At 41.2% G+C, this 12,976-nt stretch overlaps 1 long non-coding RNA gene across 2 annotated transcripts; it reads left to right on the top strand.

The window, feature by feature from the left end:
* Positions 1-8,720: 8,720 nt before the first annotated feature.
* Positions 8,721-11,846, top strand: LOC124693219. 2 transcript variants are annotated; one of them, XR_006999898.1, is made up of 5 exons: positions 8,721-8,767; positions 11,046-11,078; positions 11,315-11,365; positions 11,475-11,564; positions 11,730-11,846. It is a non-coding gene; the product is annotated as an uncharacterized LOC124693219 (long non-coding RNA). The 2 variants fall into 2 exon arrangements; XR_006999897.1 differs by lacking the exon at positions 8,721-8,767 and having other exon boundaries at positions 10,116-11,078.
* Positions 11,847-12,976: the final 1,130 nt, after the last annotated feature.

The following is a 12,976-nucleotide window of genomic DNA, read 5'->3' as shown; positions in this document are numbered from 1 at the left end:
TCCTCCTCCCACAATCCCCGAGCCGCCTCCTTCTCCTCTCGTTTGCCCGCCTCCTCTCCTCCTCCCAATCCACGGTCAAAGTTGGCGCACCGCCTTGCGCCGCCTCTCCCCGGGATGGATCGACCGGCAGGAGCGACGCCGCACTCCTCTCGGAGGCGACTGGATGCGGGAGCCACCACCGGCAGGGAGGACGCCGCGGTTGGAAGCGGCGGCGGCCTGCAGCGTCAGTCGTCGCCGCCGTGGCTCCTCCAGGTGACAGCCGGTCACGTCCTTCGTCGTGCGATGAGGAGGTGGGAGGGCGCCGCCTCGGGTCGCCGCCGCCGTCGCGGCTCCTCCACACCATGGCTGACGTATGCTCGGCGGCGGCCTCCGACGAAACCCTAGCCGGGAGTGTTCCCAGCCGAGGAAGACCGAAGACCTAGCCACGACGGGGGAAGGTACGGCCTCCATCACCCTCACCGCATCAGCCCCCCATCGTAAGTTCTCCTGCGCGATTGCTCCTCCTCCTCCAACCTCTATATGGTTTGCTTCTTCATCCATCCTCGTTGTTGCGAGCAGAGATGATTTGTGGATTCGCGCCCACAGTTGGGACTAGAAAGGGATGGATCATCTTCCACGCCAGGAGAAGTCATCCTCCTCCTCCCTCCTCTTCCAAGCTGGTTGCTGCAGCAACTCTTCACCTCGATCGCACACTATTTGTTTACAGTACGACGAGGGCTTGGGGCAGCAGCAATGCTTGTGGACTTGTGTCCCAGATCCCCAACAATGCTTGTGGACTTGTGTCCCAGCTTCCTTGTGGATGACCTCACCATCTGCAGCACCTACATAGGTATACAAGCTCTTTCTTGCCTTTTTGATTTTTATGTGACATTGCTAGCTAGGTTCGGTGTGCAATGTGCTACCTTGGGTATACAGGTATTGGATCATTGTTTGGCAGGTTAAGAAGCAAACGGAGATGTTAAAATATGGGGGCCAATGATACATGGATTAGTTGTTTAATTTTCTGCTTGTTGTTAGCTTAGTAAAAAGAACAGCTCTATATGATTGTGCCAGATTAATTGTGAGGATATGAGGCTTGAAGAAATAACCTGCATATTAGGTCCTCAACATTTGTATACATCCATTGTTCAAAAATTCTACAAGGTTCGTGATGCCTTCTTTCTCACTTGACAGTTGATAGTACTTGCAGCGACGACGAGGACGGCTGATGCCAAGTTGCCAGTGTGAGGCTTTCCCAATCCCCCTATCTATCCAGGTTTGCTTGATGTGATCTGCTCACTTCTTCTTTATTCTTTTTGTCATAATGTCTTCATAGGTTGAACAAACAAAACCAGGGAAAGTTTTCTCATGTATACAGGTTTTGGATCATTGTTTGGCAGGTTAACAAGCAAACGGAGATGTAAAAATATGGGGGCCAATGATACATGGATTAGTTGTTTAATTTTCTCGCTTGTTGTTAGCTTAGTAAAAAGAACAGACTCTATATGATTGTGCCAGATTAATTGTGAGGATATGAGGCTTGAAGAAATAACCTGCATATTAGGTCCTCAACATTTGTATACATCCATTGTTCAAAAATTCTACAAGGTTCGTGATGCCTTCTTTCTCACTTGACAGCTTGATAGTACTTGCAGCGACGACGAGGACGGCTGATGCCAAGTTGCCGAGTGTGAGGCTTTCCCAATCCCCCTATCTATCCAGGTTTGCTTGATGTGATCTGCTCACTTCTTCTTTATTCTTTTTGTCATAATGTCTTCATAGGTTGAACAAACAAAACCAGGGAAAGTTTTCTCATGTATACAGGTTTTGGATCATTGTTTGGCAGGTTAACAAGCAAACGGAGATGTAAAAATATGGGGGCCAATGATACATGGATTAGTTGTTTAATTTTCTGCTTGTTGTTAGCTTAGTAAAAAGAACAGCTCTATATGATTGTGCCAGATTAATTGTGAGGATATGAGGCTTGAAGAAATAACCTGCATATTAGGTCCTCAACATTTGTATACATCCATTGTTCAAAAATTCTACAAGGTTCGTGATGCCTTCTTTCTCACTTGACAGCTTGATAGTACTTGCAGCGACGACGAGGACGGCTGATGCCAAGTTGCCAGTGTGAGGCTTTCCCAATCCCCCTATCTATCCAGGTTTGCTTGATGTGATCTGCTCACTTCTTCTTTATTCTTTTTGTCATAATGTCTTCATAGGTTGAACAAACAAAACCAGGGAAAGTTTTCTCATGTATACAGGTTTTGGATCATTGTTTGGCAGGTTAACAAGCAAACGGAGATGTAAAAATATGGGGGCCAATGATACATGGATTAGTTGTTTAATTTTCTCGCTTGTTGTTAGCTTAGTAAAAAGAACAGCTCTATATGATTGTGCCAGATTAATTGTGAGGATATGAGGCTTGAAGAAATAACCTGCATATTAGGTCCTCAACATTTGTATACATCCATTGTTCAAAAATTCTACAAGGTTCGTGATGCCTTCTTTCTCACTTGACAGTTGATAGTACTTGCAGCGACGACGAGGACGGCTGATGCCAAGTTGCCACTGTGAGGCTTTCCCAATCCCCCTATCTATCCAGGTTTGCTTGATGTGATCTGCTCACTTCTTCTTTATTCTTTTTGTCATAATGTCTTCATAGGTTGAACAAACAAAGCCAGGGAAAGCTTTCATCAAGGTTTTTAATTAACCTCTATTTCTATCCGTAGAGTTACCCGGCTTTTATCATTTTGTTACATAGTGCAAGCTTTCTGTTGGATGATGGCAGATAGTTACTTCAAGTGACCTGCCCCCTTTCTTTTGCAGACAAACAATAAAGTGGCAAAGGATAATTTGGTTTTAGTTTCTGTTGAATGATGGTTTTATGATGTATCAAACATTGATGGAGTCATCTGTTGGAGAAAACAAGCATGCCATATGGTATTGTTTATTTTTTCATTAGCAGTCATATTGTCTCCCAACAACCTGCACTACATTATAATTCTCAAGACAACTAGGAAGAAATGTGATACATTTATTTTCTTATTATCTCTGTAATTCACTACCCGTGACTGACATAGGCATCCCAAATGGGCCTGCCAAAGATAGTACCCGGGGTTTAAGGAAGGCCCATTACCCGAAGAATAAGAAGGTTCGAGAGCCCAAGATATATTAAGGAAAGTAGAGTTGTAATAGGAAGTGTTGTTTGTAATCTGGCGGGATGAGTTAGAAACCGTCCCGGACTCTGTAATTTGTACGAAACGAAACCCTCGGCTCCACCTCTTATATAAAGGGGGAGTCGAGGGACGAGAGGATCATCGAATCATTGTTCACAAACCCTAGTTTTCGTAATCATCGAGTACTTTTCGGCTGAAACCTTCGAGATCTACTTGCCCTCTACTTCTAACTAAACCCTAGCCTATAACCCGTAGGCATTGACAAGTTGATACCTTGTCAATTGGCGCCGTCTGTGGGAATTAGAGGCGTAAGGATCCGATCTCGATGGCACGTTCAAGATCTTCGACATCGTCAACCGGAAGCAACACAATGGATCGAGGTAAACGGATCGCTCGCTGGTCTTGTCGATTTTGTTCCTCACCCACCCTCCCGTTTGGATGCATATGCATATCTGGCGGAGCCCATGGAGATGACGTTCGGAAGGTTTCACTTTCGCGTCGAGAAGGAAGGATCGTATCGTGTCGAAATTCCGATTTCGTCGGGATCGTCGGCGGTCGATTCCGATTTTTCAAGCTATACATCGTCAACCGAATCAGGAGAAGAAGAAACTTCGGAAACATGTTACGTCAGCACCAGAGCAAGAGAAAAACTCGCTAAGTTCTTTGGCGACGTATCGTTCGAGTCATCCGCGGACTCATATATAAGCGATGACTCAAGCGATGTCGACAGTTACGACTTCATCGACAAATCTATCACAGTGGGCAAGGTCTTCATCAGTCTCAACAATGATGTCACCAAACCCAACATAGATCTGAGTACAAAATATCATCAGATTTATGCCATTGAAAATCAAGAGGAAACATCAGAGGCTTTCGACGAGTTGGGTAATCCCTATGTCGATCCCTCAGATCTAAGGAGGGGTATGGGCACTAAATATGTCGGGCCCACACCACGTGTCAGAGTTCAACTTCCAAAAGCAGCCTGGGATAGAGCTGCAAAAGCTTTAGATGGTTCGGAGCCAATGACGACAACGGCTACGGCTCAAGAACTGCAAGCTTATCAATATAGGCTCGCACGAACTGCCAGAGAAATAGAAAAACAGACAGCTGAGTTGAACAGGAGAAAGGAGGCAGCTTCGCATCCGGCGAGAGAAGGGCAGATCTAAGTCGACAATCTAGAGTTTCGGATGATAGCCATAGGGAGGCTCGGAACGAGAGGAAGATCAAGGTTACAACACATACCCGAAGCAGAAAGAGAGCACTTAGTTCAAAACCTCGACATGTCCTTTATGTCGATAGATACAAGAGGAAACATTATCCCTAAGACACCAGAAGCTGGGTATATGGCGACACAAGCTTACATCCTCGCATCTAGGCCACCCCCAGGAGATCCAAGGGAAACATTATACAACATGGCGTTAGCAGGGGTTGGAGCTATGGGGACAGCGTTTGTATCAACGCCTCCCGAAGGAACGGCAAGGCAAGATAGTCCACGACCTGCAGCAGCAACGGCGGCAGTCCATGAAGGACCAAGTGGAGCAAGAGACACAGGAGCACAAGCAAGGGTCGATAGAGCAAGGCAAAGCAGAAGGGATCATCGGCAATCCCCGGAGCTTAACGACGAGGATATGTGCGGCCTGCCGTGCTTCACAAGAAGAGTACGAAAAACTCGAGTCCCTTCGGGATTTAAGTTGCCTGATCACTTCAAAAAATTCGATGGCTTGCAAGATCCAGAGGATTGGCTAGTTGATTACCTCGAGACGGTGAAGTTAACTGGAGGAACTAGGGCAACAGCCATGCAAAGTATTCAGGTGCACTTAAGTGGAGCCGCACGATCTTGGATCAAAAAGCTTCCGTCAGGATCTATCGACAGCTGGGAAAGTTTCGAGGATGTATTCGTCAAAAACTTCAGGTCCACGTGCAAAAACCTGCGTCGTTAGAAGAGCTGAGGGCATGTCGACAAAAGCCAGATGAGTCAATGAGAAAATACATCCAAAGGTGGAACATCATAAAAAACTCGGCAGAAAATATATCTGACGAGAGAGCAATAGATGCGTTTGTCGCAGGAACATAGATGCGTTTGTCGCAGCAATAGATGCATTAATAAATACTCAATGTAGTATATTCAATTGGTCAAATTATCGGTTAGGTTGAAGTGAAATTGCATTTTATGATGCGAATATCATAACGTTGTTTTTTTAAGTGCAAAGTTTACATTTATGTGCGAATGGTAATAACCCAGCAAGGAACTTATCTATTACACTAATCTTAGTTGAGCTATTATCATGTTGAGCAGACCCTGTTTACTATCTGCCATTTAGGTTTTCTTATTTACTTTTTCTTCCATAGATCCAAATCTTTCTTGATGTGATCTGTTCAACTTGTGCAAATTTGCTTGATTTGTTTTTTTATTGGGCTTCGGATAGTTGTTCGCCCCTGCTGCGTGGTAAGTAAAGTATTATCTTATTTACTATCAGTGGCTGCTAAATAAGAGAAATGCATCCAGTAGTGTAGAAATTTCAGATATGCTCTTGAGCATGCAAGTGCTTTGGAGAAATACATTAGCTTAGAGGAGTGTGAGGCCCCGCCAGTGGCAGCCGAACATAGCATCGTTTATTTCCAAATTTGTAGTTTTTTTGAAATGTTTGTGATTTCTATTTTTATCACCCTGACAGCGACGCCGGCGGCTGGACGTACATGTCACACAATCCTTCGTCCTCCTACCTCGACCTGGGATAAGTTGTCCTTGACGGCGACCTTCACATTTCGAACCCATCTACAGGTATACCAAATCCCTCTTGTCTCCTCTGGTTTTGTGTGCAATCACAGATTTGGTTATACCTGGTTGGTTTGTCAATGTGTTTTGAAGTTACACTTCAGATCCTTGTTTGGTGCCTGATGCAAATACTAAATGAGAAGTGCAGTTTTGGGGATTAGGCAGTTTTGGATATAGTTGTTATCTTACTAATAAAAAATACTCTACATGATTGTTACAGGTTAATTATGAGGACTTGGTGCTCCATTATCTCCTCATGGCACTTATGTGGGTGGCGAGGAGATCAGCGAGATGTCTCGCGCCACCGCTGCACGATGGCAAGATGGTGGGGCCTTTTGGCGTTCTTGCAATCCGGTTTCCTCGGCCAGAGTTAGGCGACCTTGCCAGCAACACCTTGTCATCTCGAACTTGTCACTAGGTATACCATCTCCCTCTTGTCTCTTCTTAGTTGGGTGACAAATGGAATTCGTGATATATGCTTAGGTTATGTTGTTTTCTCAATGTTTATTGTTCATATTGTTTCTTGGTGGTCGGCGCAGATGTAACAGGAGAGGTGCAGATTCAGGATCAGTGGTGCATTGCTTACTAAAAAGAAGAGCTTTGAACAATTACTTTTAAACAAAAGGACATGTGAAAATTTGGGACGGATGATGCCTTTTCTTACTAAAAAGAAGAGCTACTGACTTTTTTTATCTAGGTACTGTAGGTAGCAATGCGGAAACAACAGAAGAACGATGAGGGCATTGTCCCTCAGTTCATTCTTAATTTGAAGGTACATAGATTTCATCAGAACTACTGACATTATCTGAACTAGCGGCTAATGTCGATTGCCATAACGACAATAATCATCTTTATTCTTGTAGAATAAGTAGTCAAATAAAGGATTGATCAGCGAGTGATCAAGCAGAGCGATCTTGGGTTGTACGTGTTCGCGTCGAATCTGTTGAGTGGCGATCCCTTAAAGAATTAAAAATTGTTGCCATACTTTGACACCTGCCAGTTTACTAGTTGCTATAAATTGTGAAGGAATCAAGTTGTGGGCAAATATTGAAAGGTAATGAATGATCCAATACTTGCCTTGTTAGTCCTTTCTTGGTTCTTATGCATTTTATATTATTATTTTGGTCCAGCTTGTTGCGCTGATTGGTCTATATGGTGTGTGTATCAATTATTTTGTCATTTTGTGGGGAGCGAAACAGTGTTTTTTGGGGTCTGATCGTTGTTGTTCCCAGGTCCTGCAAAATATCAACCACAAATCTCCCTCCACATCCGTGGATACAGTTCATCATGTATAAATCACTACAATTACACAATTTTTTTTGTCATTTCAATGATTGCCGTACTGCTATTTTCAGTCTGCTGCAATCCATATGTCGTTGCGACAGGCCGCTGGAGTGGTGTTCATGACCGCTGGTGCAGCTTGGGGAGAGATGCCCGCATTGATGTACAACAAGTTTCCTGAAGCCAAGGTGAGCTTCTCTCGATCCTTCTCCCCTTATGTATGGTTTCTCTCTCTGTGTTTCCATAAGCTATGGTTGAATGGTTTTGTAGTCACATCTCTGTTCTTGCTTGATCGAAGTATTGGTCATCCAAATGGCATATTTTAAGGATATTGATGATGTTGTGGTAGCTTTTTTAACATCTAAAATAGGCCAATGGAAGCTATAATTTCACAGGTTTAGGGCTGAATTGCTTGTCTCGTTTAATCAACAGTCCATATATTTTTTTAAAAACAATTGGCTCCTAAAACGACAAGCATTTGTTGATGCAACTATGTAGTGAGTTCCTAAATTTGTCTACCTGTTGCTGATAGGAATGTTGCCAACTATGAACTATCAAAGGTTATCTGGAATATATGAGAGATCATTTATATGACGCTTTTAATATGGTTATCTTGTATTTAAATTAGTGATAAATCACTGAGTTCATCTTGATCTAACATGTTAGTGCGTGGTTTTGTTCCTTTTTTTTTAATCCCAGGTTGTGATTCCTTTTTACTCAGATTAAGATGATAGCAGTATGGGGTGAGATGAGACAGCCTGACGAATATACTGTTTTCATTGGTTGCAGGTGAGCCTCTTTTATATGTTTGCGAGAGACCATATCTAGTAGCGCGAAGGAGATCCGTTGCCTCTTCTACGAATCTTCCCCAGCCAGTGGCTCCCGGTATAATTATGTAGACTGTAAAACCAACTATTCAAGGTGTCAGGGTAAATTCGTTGTCAACGGTTGTTTAGTATATTGAATGCATTTTTTTGCAGTGTGGTTGTGATGGCATAGCAATCAAATATACAAGGTGTGTATATGCTTGGCTGTGAGGTTCTAGAAGACATTGTGCGCTAGCCGATTGTCCGCCGACAAAGCAGGAGGTGTCAGTCTCTCATCCACTGACCAAGCGGCAAGGAGGAGCTCCACCGTGAAGGAGACAGTAGACTGGCAATGCCTCATTGCTACAACAGTGGTATCATTTCGATGCGTTTAACCTTGGTGTCAGGATCATAAGGGAGGCAAGTTCACCTCACAGCCCCCATTCTAGGCCATCAGCATCATTTTTATCCTTAATTTCTTTTGTAAGATCATAATCTTTTGGGTTGCTAGACACTCAATTTTTTCAGAATTTCAGTCGTTTGTATGACATGAGCTCACGAAAATCTGTGGTTGTAATATGGTTTCACGTTTGACTATTTTAGTGCCCATTGTTGCAGGTTTAATTTTGTGTAGTATTTTTTTCTTTTGCTACAGCTTGGTAATAACTCTATTTTTGTAATTCTTTGTATGGTTGCAGCTCAAATGGTGATTGCAGACCACAAGCCTGTATGGATAATGTGAGGTCAGTTTCATTTCAGAGCTTGTAAATTTCAGAATTTCACAGGATAATTTTTTTCAATATGGTGCATTTCTAAGAAAGAAAGAAAGAATAGACATATTTTAAAATGTGGTGCTAACTCTTGAGGAATGTGTACTTGGTTTGATGATATAGCCGAGGTTGCTTAGCTAGAGAGAATACCATCTAAAAAGTGTTTCATGTTTCAGATAAGTTGCCTTGTTGGAAGCCAGTAAGCATCTTTGGTACTGCTTAAGGGTAGCTGCATAAGTTCTACATAAGGCTATAGTGCAATTCATCTTTTGTACTGAATGTTTGATAAGTTTTGAGTGTTGTTTTTTGATTTTTTCAAGTATGTCATGTTCATGTGGATGTTTCTTGGTATCCTTTTGCTAGGTATTATTCCTGAGAGAGAGAGAGAGAGAGAGAGGACTGGGAGGCATTAGCGATATTATGATGTTATCTCTGTTTTAATGTTGCTTCCTAGATGAAAGTAACTACCAAGGTGTTTGATTATTTTTTATGATGCTAATATGGTGGGATGGTTAAGGGTAATTGGTAAATACATTCAATTATGTGTATAGATTTGTCTTCACGTTTGTGTTTGTGGCCCAAAAAATTTTGTGTTTGTGGCCCAAAAAATTGTCTTTCATACACATAACTGAATGTCGTGACCATTGTTCGTATGTGTGTGTTTCAGATGGGGTTATGGTAGTAACAAAATCTATCTCATAAGCTTTGCATTTCTTATAATTTCTTCAATACACCACTTTTTCTTCCGATATATGGTATTAGTTACGGTAAGGAATACATATTACCATGTTTGCTCCAGCAGCTTATTCTATCTTCTGATAGCGCTCAAAATGATCATGTGATTTAGCTAGCTGTTCTGCAAGATTTGATTGTTCAGATTTCTTCAAAAAGTTCAGTAAATAAAAATAAACTGATTTTCTTTCCTGGCAATTTCTTCCAAGAATCGCTCATTCTTTAATTAGCAGATAGTAAGTTTTCAGAGCAACACTTCAAGTTGAGGTCCCCACTCGATTTAGCTTCAGCATGATTGAGACTGTAATATACTTATAGCTTTACTGTAGTTTGAGAAGCTATTTGAAATGTGATCCTCATGATCGCTGAAGCATGTAGTTTCCTTCATGATAAGGACATGGTTAAAATAGTCAAAATGGCAATGGATTGTGAGTATATAGTTGTGTTATCTACTTTTTCCTAGATTATAGCCTGCTGTGTCTTGTGCATGTTTCTACCATGCTGCATTAGGATTTTGCCGAATTATCTTGCCCAGATATGGTCATATCAGTTTTGCTGCACCATGGTTTGTTGGCTGAGCCAACCTTGGCCGTATTTTTTTTCTCACAGTTAAATGTGTGTATTTATTCTCAACTTAAAGCAAATAGGACCAGTTTATATTTCTGTTTCATCTTATATTATGTAGTTCCGAACTTTACATGAAGAAAAGGATTAAGTCGTGACATATGGGATGTTCCAATTTATCCGGAAAACCTTCTCATAATTAAGTATTGCTTGCAAAAGGGAAAACTGATAAAAATTGCTTAAAAAATGCTACAAAACTTTGTCTATAAGCTTAAAATTTATGGACAGTTCTGCAGTGTATTTGGCATAAGAAAAAGAGATAGTTATCAAGCATTTAATATAGAGAATACGGCTAATCAGGCAAGGTAACCATACTGTTGCATACTCTCTTGGCTGGAAAGGATTGAAAATATTAATAGAACTATTACAATTACGAGCACTCATTTCAAATTTTTGGTCAGTATAGACAATACGGCCCGCATGATATCTTTGGGTTGTGGTAGGTTTTCTTGGCGAATTCTTTAGCTTAACTATTGTGTGCTCGTTATAATTTTCAAGAGCAACTGTATCACGTATTCCATATGCCGTTCTGAGCCCTCTTTTCTGTTTGACTATTTACTTCTAACTAATTGATATATTTGATTTGTATCTTCTACTAGGAAATGCAGTTCTGTAGTTTTTGCATTTAAGACCCAGCATATCACTTACATGTGCAGTTATGTCATCCCGATTCCCCATTTTCTTTGCTTAATATATATGTTCAGATCATGCTCCGGTCTGTGTTACAAAAATATGTTTGACTGTTACATGCTAGATCAATATGGTCTGGCCGTAGCGAGGTATCATAGTTGTTTTATCTCCCTTTCTCGATCCTCCATTTCTGGATGCACCATTTTGAAGTGCCCCGAGATATTGTGATGCCTTCACAATCTAAGAATGATATTTTTTTTTGTAGTTAAAGCGGAAACACAGCAGAGTAGATAATGAGGTAGCTGAATGAAAAATAACAGGCTTGGTGTTAACTATAGTATTTGTGAATTTAGATTGGCATATATAGCTAAATCTACTTTTTGCCCGTCATTCTATTTTAATAGCATTTGTCCATGCTTTTACATTTTGCTTTGTATCACTATGATCTTTTTTGAGACTGACATATGTTTCTTTGAATAGAGTCAAGGTTGTGTCTGCTTTCTTATGTTACTATTGTGAAAATGTAGGCATGAGTTTGCCATACTTGATAAGGAAGAGAATATATGAAGCTAGGCCAAAGTTAGGGTGAACACTTCTATTTCTCTTGTTGAACTTTCTTGGTTTATTTGGTTCTTCCCGATGTGTCGCCTAGGTTGAAAAAATTCCTTATCGTGCACTCATTCTTATGTCTTAGGACCGACACTGCTGCTAGCTCGTGTGGAACGGGCAACAAACCAAACCAGAAGTTGGTCTGATGTATCTACAAATGGTGTATGTGTATAAGGTAGAACCTACTTACTTTGTGTATACACTTTTATGATCTTTGATACTGCTATCTTGAAATAGTTCTGTTTCTATGTCGTTCCTTTTTTTCACGGGACTCTTTTGCTTCCGAGTACCAGTACACTATAATGGTTCTTTGTTATTTGTTCTTTTCTCTGTTTACCAGGTCATGTTCTGTACAGCCATATCTTCATGAGGGGCTCGGCTGCAGGGGCTAGGTGAGAGCTCATCAGTATATGTTAGTAATGCTCACTACCTCGGCGTCCACTGGTACTTGGTGTGACTTCCATACATCATCAAGCTAGCGAGATGGGCTCACCGCCTTGACAGCATCAAGCTAATGTGATGCCCTTATTATTTGCCTATATGCTTCCGCTGGATGTGTCTTCTATGCTGTGGCATTGACCTGCTGTGGTAGCTATGTAGATAGGGCTATGTAAAAGTTATTTTGTGTAAGCGCAGTACATCCTCTGGCTGATTGGGAGGCTTGTAAGACAATCCTTCATCCAGACCCTATGTTGAGAATACGGGCTTAGCTTTATATGCTCTTTAACTACTCCTATGCATGACACGAACTGTTGCCCAGGAAGAATTTTTGTTGATACATTTTCTGTCTGTTTCTCCTTCGCAGTCGTGATATTGCTTATTTTGTCTTCTGTGGTAATTGTGATAAATCATGCTGTCTTGGCCTTACATTTTGGACAGCAGTGGCTGCTGCTCCAATTTGTTGTTAGAACTTAATTAGCACCTCTATTAAGGGGAATATATAGTAGTTTTCAGTGTCCTGAAGAGGTATGAGATACACTTCCGTGGTTTTTTCGCCATCGAAACTATAACCCATAAGTTAAAGTGGATTATCATATGCATGTCATCCCATTAACCACTCAAGCTCATTAATCCACACCAAGCATATAATATTGTAAGAGATCTTTCATGGCCTTCACAACATTTTGGTGCCCTGTGAGTGTGAGTCTCACTGTACGTTACATTCCAATTATGTGTTGGTTGGTCAGTTGAACCGATCCGGTGTAACTACTACCAGTTCAAAATTGTTGTTAGAAAAATACAGATTCTACAGAAATTGCCGATCCATGAAATGGCCTAATTAAAAAACGTTCAGAACTATTTATTTAACATGTCTTCCACAGGTCATGACATATGACAACCTAATTACACGATTTGTCTAAACATAGATAAAAACTACAGCTAATAGGGAATATTGAACATCAATTCATCCTATCTTACCACACTTACAAGAAACGTCATCCTGTTTAAAAAAAACAAGAAACATCATAGTTTTACTCTGAAGCAAGTATGAAAGTTGTTGGTTTTTGAGCGATAATTCGGAGATTAATTAATGATACATTATTGATAAGGACAAATTGTGTCACCAACTTTTAATATGATTTCAGT

The sequence above is a fragment of the Lolium rigidum genome, chromosome 2 (genome assembly GCF_022539505.1).
Source record: "Lolium rigidum isolate FL_2022 chromosome 2, APGP_CSIRO_Lrig_0.1, whole genome shotgun sequence".
NCBI lineage: Eukaryota > Viridiplantae > Streptophyta > Magnoliopsida > Poales > Poaceae > Lolium > Lolium rigidum.
This window is presented reverse-complemented; position numbering and strand designations above follow the sequence as displayed.